General features: G+C 48.6%; 2 non-coding genes across 2 annotated transcripts; both read right to left on the bottom strand.

Moving 5' to 3' along the window:
- Positions 1-1359: 1359 nt before the first annotated feature.
- On the bottom strand, positions 1360-1434 carry Trnat-ugu. The gene has a single exon. It is a non-coding gene; the product is annotated as a tRNA-Thr (tRNA).
- A 365-nt stretch (positions 1435-1799) lies between these two features.
- On the bottom strand, positions 1800-1874 carry Trnat-ugu. The gene has a single exon. It is a non-coding gene; the product is annotated as a tRNA-Thr (tRNA).
- Positions 1875-6463: the final 4589 nt, after the last annotated feature.

The following is a 6463-nucleotide window of genomic DNA, read 5'->3' as shown; positions in this document are numbered from 1 at the left end:
ATTTCTGAATCCATGTGTCTTTTGGCTTTGGGGATATCTAAAAGAACTTGTTTTCCAGGGAAATGTTTGGTTTCTACCTGAACTGACGGCCAGAGTACAGGAACAGGTTGTTCACATTCCACTGGAACTGCTGCAAACAATAGTTGATCATGTCCTTTTATGGATACAATATCTCACTGACATCTCCAGTGCTCATATTTAATAAATTTTGTAATCAACAGTTAATAATAACATCAACATTATGCCGTTTACTTGTTTAAACTTTTCTGCATACATCCCATTCTAATCCATTATGTATGGAAACATTTATATGTCTTTTTGGCATTCACAGTGCCAGGTTTGCACCTGGTAGCCAAAATTGGAACTAATTTTTTCCCAGCATAAATCAGTTCCCTATTAACACATCAGAATATCCATCAAGTTTCCCTGACATATAATAATTACAGCCCACAATGGACCTCTGTGAGTAGCTGCAGTTTAGTTATAACCTCCCAGTATGAAAACCAATGTTGGACATTGTTCTCGTACTTCTTAGGTCCTCACACATTGCAAGTTGTTGCTGTGCTTGTTCAACTATGATTTTCAAGAGTATTTTGCTCATCACAGTACAAAACATTTGATAGTTAAAATATTTACGCTCAGTGTTTGGTGGAGCAATTTGTGGAGGAAAAACGTAAAGTTCCAGAATGAGATTTTCACTCTGCAGCAGAGTGTGTGCTGATATGAAACTTCCTGGAAGATTAAAACTGTGTGCTGGACCAAGACTCAAACTCAGGACCTTTCCCCTGGGCGGGCAAGTGCTCTACTATCTGAGCTACTCAAGCATGGCTCATGCCCCATCCTCACAGCTTTACTTCTGCCAGTATCTCATCTCCTACCTTCCAAACTTCACAGAAGTTCTTCTGCGAACCTTGCAGAACTAACACTCCTGGAAGAAAGGATACAGCGGGGACATGGCTTAGCCACAGACTGGGGCATGTTTCCAGAATGAGATTTTCAATCTGCAGTGGAGTGTACACTGATATGAAACTTCCTGGCAGATTAAAACTGTGTGCCATACCGAGACTCGAACTCGGGACCTTTGCCTTACATGGGCAAGTGCTCTACTATGTGAGCTACCCAAGCACGACTCACACCCCGTCCTCACAGCTTTACTTCTGCCAGTATCTCGTCTCCTACCTTCCAAACTCTCAAGAGTGTAACTCGTGTTTAAGAATATATGACGGTAGTATCTGTTCCCGAAAGAACAGTTACTGTGGATGACCATGCAGCTTTACTAGAAATGAAATGATAATTAAATGGACACCCTAGCTGCAAACAGGCGTTGATGTACTTCATTGGGGACATGTTGAAAATGTGTGCCCCGACCGGGACTCGAACCCGGGATCTCCTGCTTACATGGCAGACGCTCTATCCATCTGAGCCACCACGGGCACAGAGGATAGTGTGTCTGCAGGGACTTATCCCTTGCACGCTCCCAGTGAGATCCACATTCCCAACATGTCCACACCACTACATTCGTAATGCGCCTAATAGATGTTTGCCCATCATACTCATTACTCGTGGCAGATTAATCTACCAAGTCCCGTATGAGTTCGGGCATAGCGTGTGCGTTCGCACAAGAAGGTCAATGGCCAGGAAGCCATATTTTAACTATATATGACGATAGTATCTGTCCCCAAAAGAACAGTTACCGTGGATGACCATGCAGCTTTACTAGAAATGAAACGATAATTAAATGGACACCCTAGCTGCAAACAGTCATTGATGTACTTCATTGGGGACATGTTGAAAATGTGTGCCCCGACCGGGCCTCGAACCCGGGATCTCCTGCTTACATGGCAGACGCTCTATCCACCTGAGCCACCGTGGGCACAGAGGATAGTGCGTCTGCAGGGACTTATCTCTTGCACGCTCCCAGTGAGATCCACATTCCCAACATGTCCACACCACTACATTCGTAGTGCCCATCATACTCATTACTCGTGGCAGATTAATCTACCAAGTCCCGTAAGAGTTCGGGCTATAGCGTGTGCGTTCGCACAAGAAGGTCAATGGCCAGGAAACCATATTTTAACTATATATGACAGTAGTATCTGTTCACGAAAGAACAGTTACCATGGATGACCATGCAGCTTTACTAGAAATGAAATGATAATTAAATGGACACCCTAGCTGCAGACAGGCATTGATGTACTTCATTGGGGACATGTTGAAAATGTGTGCCCTGACCGGGACTCGAACCTGGGATCTCCTGCTTACATGGTATCATTTCATTTCTAGTAAAGCTGCATGGTCATCCACGGAACACCAGTGGATATACATCTGGTGATATGGGCTGCGGAGTCTGGGGCTCAACTGGTAACAGCTCAGGTGGTGCACTGGAGACAGGGTCTCTACGGCAGGCAGCTGCTGGCATGCTGGGTTTATTGCCCATTCAGTGTCTGGTGGCGTGATGCAATTGTCAAGCAGCATGTGTGTTTGAAACAGACGCACCGGCCAGAGCATAGGACATAGTCTGTTGGTGGCTGTGGTGGGGGCACTTCAGGCTGCTGCACCAGCTGGCCATGCAGGGTGGGGTGAGGCGCATGTGGCAGCATGGTGACAGCTGGCAGCAAGACGACAGCTAGCAGTGCCTGTGTGTTGTTGTAGGTGACGGGTATGGGTGCTGCCGTGCTGGTGGCACAGGAAGCTTCATTGGCAGTTATACCTTCCCCGGGGTCGCAGAAGTGTGCAGCATTTGGAGTGGGCAAAACATAAGCTGCTTTGACGTGATCGATGGTGACCTTCATCGGCTTGCCATTGAACTTGAGCTCCAGCATTCTGTCACCGCAGGCTATGACACAGTCCGGTTCCGAGGTCCCAGACCAAAGTGGTGGCTGTGCGGCATCAGTGCACAACATGATGTGGCTGCAGCATTGCAGGCTGGCATGCACAAACACTTTGCCTGTACCGTGCCACATTGGTGCGCTCGGTTGGAGGCTAGCCATGTGTGCGCATAAACGTTCTGCCAGTTGTAGGGTGGTATGATCATGTGGCAGTGGTGCTTCCTCCATGAAGACTCCTGGAATAGCCAGTGACTGCCAGTGTATGAGGTCAGCAGATGAAGTGCCAATTTTCTCCTTGGGAGTACCCCATAGGCTGAGCAGTACCAGGGGAAGTGCCTCTGTCCAAGTTGTGTCACAGCAAGTTAAGGCAGCTCTTAGCATCCTGTGGAGCCTCTCTATCATGCCATTGGACACCGGATGGTAGCTTGTCGATTTTTGCAGCTGCACTCCACACAGTTGGGCGACGTGTGTGAACAGCGCACAGTTGAACTGGTGGCTGTGGTCATTGGTCATATGACTGGGGAAGCTGAAGCGGGCCACCCACGTTTCGACAAAGGTGGTGGCGACTGTCTCGGCAGTGATGTCTGCAATCAGCGTCGCTTCTGGCCAGCTTGTAAAACAGTCTACCAAGGTCAGCAGGTAGTGCTTGCCATGGGATGTGGGAAGAGGACCCATGATGTCCACGTGAGTGTGTGCGAAGCATCATGTCGCATGGGGGAATGTGCCAATGGGTGCATGGGTGTTTCTGCCAACATTGGTATGCTGGCATGCAATGCAGGTGCATGCCCACTGACAGCAGTCATCCTGCATCCCTGATCAGACTAAACGTGTGGCCATGAGAGACATAGTGCTGTTGACACCGAGGTGTGAGAGTCCATGCATACAGTCAAATGGCTGCTGTGTGCCTGTCGAAGTGTTGCACCAGATCTTGCAATCTGAGCTAGGGACAGGAACCAGTTCGAGTTGTAGGCTGCTGGAGGCATCGTGGCAGAGGCTATTTTGTTCATCATCTCTCTCCTGTACATCTGTACATCCTCAAAGTTCACAGGGGGAGAGATGACAGCACACACACAAGATAGGCAGTTGGTCACAATGTTGTCAATGCGAGAGATGTGGCGGATGTCTGTAGAGAGCTGCGAGATGTACTCCAGCTGCCAAAACTGGTGTGGTGAACATTTATGGTGATTGTTCAGGGAACATGTGTGTGATCGGTTTATGGTCCATGAATATAATAAAAGAACAAGCTTCAACAGATGGGTGGAAGTGTTTCACAGCCTCAAATATCACTAGTAGCTCATGGTCATAAGCGTTCCAAAGGCACTGCAATTCTGAGAGCTTCCTTGAGAGGAAGCCAACATGTTGTAACGCCGTTCCAATAGCTGTCTGACCGGTGTCTACTATGATGGCTATCTCCACGTCGTGCACTAGGTGCACGAGTAGCGTCGCTTCTGTAAGGGCACATTATGAATCGTTGAAACGTTTTTCCAGTGCATCCATCCAGGGAACAGGAGTCTTGCCTTTGGCTGTTGAGCCTTGTAGGACTGCAGTCAGAGGTTCATGGTTGGCAGCGGCGTTTAATATGTGACATCAGAAAAAATACAGCACCCCCAGGTAACGACGTAATTCCTTGTACGTATGTGTGCAAGACTTTTCCACAATTGCTCGTACCTTTTTGGGAAGTGGTTTTCAGCCACTGAGGTTAACGGGGTGTCCGAGGAATTCTATCTCAGTGACTCCAAACATGCATTTTTCCAGTTTGATGACGATTCCGGCTTCGCTGAGACGCTGTGAAATTGTTGCCGGGTGTTGGCGGAAGAGATCAGGTGACCTTGATAACACCAGGATGTCGTCAAGGTACACAAAGCACCATGGTAGGCCTCATAGCTCACTGTCCATCAAATGCTGCCAAGTCTGGAGTGAATTTTGGAGTTCGAAAGTCATAAAGAAGCTCTCAAACGATGCGAAGAGTGTCGCTATTGGCGTTTATGGAGTGTTCTCAGGTGCCACGAGGATCTGTGTGAACTCTTTCACACAGTCAATCTTGCTGTACAGCACTGACCCCGCCAGAGTGTGGCTGATGTCCTGCAAGTGTGGTAACAGGTAGTGGTCTGGCACCATTCACATGTTTAGCAAATGGTAGTTGCTGCATGGACGCCACTTATTGTCCTTTCTTCGAGCAAGACCAGGGACTGCTTGATGGGCAGATGATGCATTGTCACATCATAGCCTTGAATTCAGCCTTAGCTATGGCGAGCCAATCGGGGGCAATGCAAAATGATTGGCTTGAGGTGGGTGGACCGATTGTGGTTAATATGTGGTGTACCATGGAATGTTTGACCTCTTTCAGTGCGCCAGGCAGTTGAATCAATTCCAGAAATTGGTCTAGTATCTAGACATAGGGACCAGAGCCTGCACTGGTTTTATGTTGAAGATGGCAGCGTGTCGCCACTGTCCCACTATCTTCAACCTGGTTATAGAGTCGATCAGCTGGGCGTTTGCTATGTTGGCTAGAAAATTGAAGTGCACCAGAAAGCGCATGCTCAGGATTGACTCATTGACATCTGCAACAGTAAATATCCATGCAAGTATATGGCGCACATTTTTATTGCAGAATTGTTAGGTGCAGTCAGTGACAGTTCCTCAACCGATCTTTTGTCCCTGAGAAGAGATCACAGGTATATAGACAGGGCAGAGCCCATGTCTACTAAGTACCTGACACTGTCATCCTGCTCTGCTATGTAGAGACAACTTGATATGGCACTGCAGCTGGGTGTGTCTAATTCCAGCTGTGGTTGGCATTTGGGTGCAAGCACGGCAGCTGGCAGTTTGTCACATCATTGCCAAAGCGGGCGTGGTACCAGCACTAGAAGTCGGGCATCAGCTCGAATGTCAGTGATGTACCACCAGGCCAGCTACTGTGGTTCAGGTCGTGTCATCCAAAGCTGGAACAGCTGTTGCTGCCATTCCTGCTGCACTCTGGCAGTGAATGCACCAAGTGTTCAACCTACATGGTTAGTGATACCACCTGGGCAGTCAAGTCGCATACTTCTGTGTGGAGCTTGGCATCCACTGCTGCATGGCCAGGGACAGCGTTTCGATGTGAGCCAAGTGTTGGTGCTGGTTCTACAGTGGCACATGCTGCAGAGGCGGTGGTGTTTGGTGCCATTGTGAATGCATTGAGGACTCTGTCGGCCAGGTCCACTACGCCATCCAACTCCACCAAGGGCTGGGACGCACTGCTCGTACTTGCGTTGGCAGACTGCGCACCCAGATGGCGTATAATAGTGAATCCGGGACCATATCAGGATGCGCCAGTACCCAGAGATGATGCAGGAACAGTGAGGGCATCCTGTTGCCACATTCTTGATGTTGCAACAGCTGATGTACCCGTTGTTCCTGCAATGATGAAATATGGTGGATTAGTCCGTCGTTCAGCCGCTTATATGAGGACAGTGTTGGTTGATAGACCCATGCGCTTCACAGCTAGGCAGGACAGCTCTTCATGTAATGAGTCTGGTTCGTTCTGATGACTGGTTCGCACTGGTTCTTGCTTTGCCTTCACACATCTGGTGCACACCGCACCATTGCTGGGCTTTCAGCTAACGGTAAATCTGCATATGTGTGCTAAGAATGCT

The sequence above is a fragment of the Schistocerca americana genome, chromosome 3, assembly GCF_021461395.2.
Source record: "Schistocerca americana isolate TAMUIC-IGC-003095 chromosome 3, iqSchAmer2.1, whole genome shotgun sequence".
NCBI classification, from domain to species: domain Eukaryota; kingdom Metazoa; phylum Arthropoda; class Insecta; order Orthoptera; family Acrididae; genus Schistocerca; species Schistocerca americana.
This window is presented reverse-complemented; position numbering and strand designations above follow the sequence as displayed.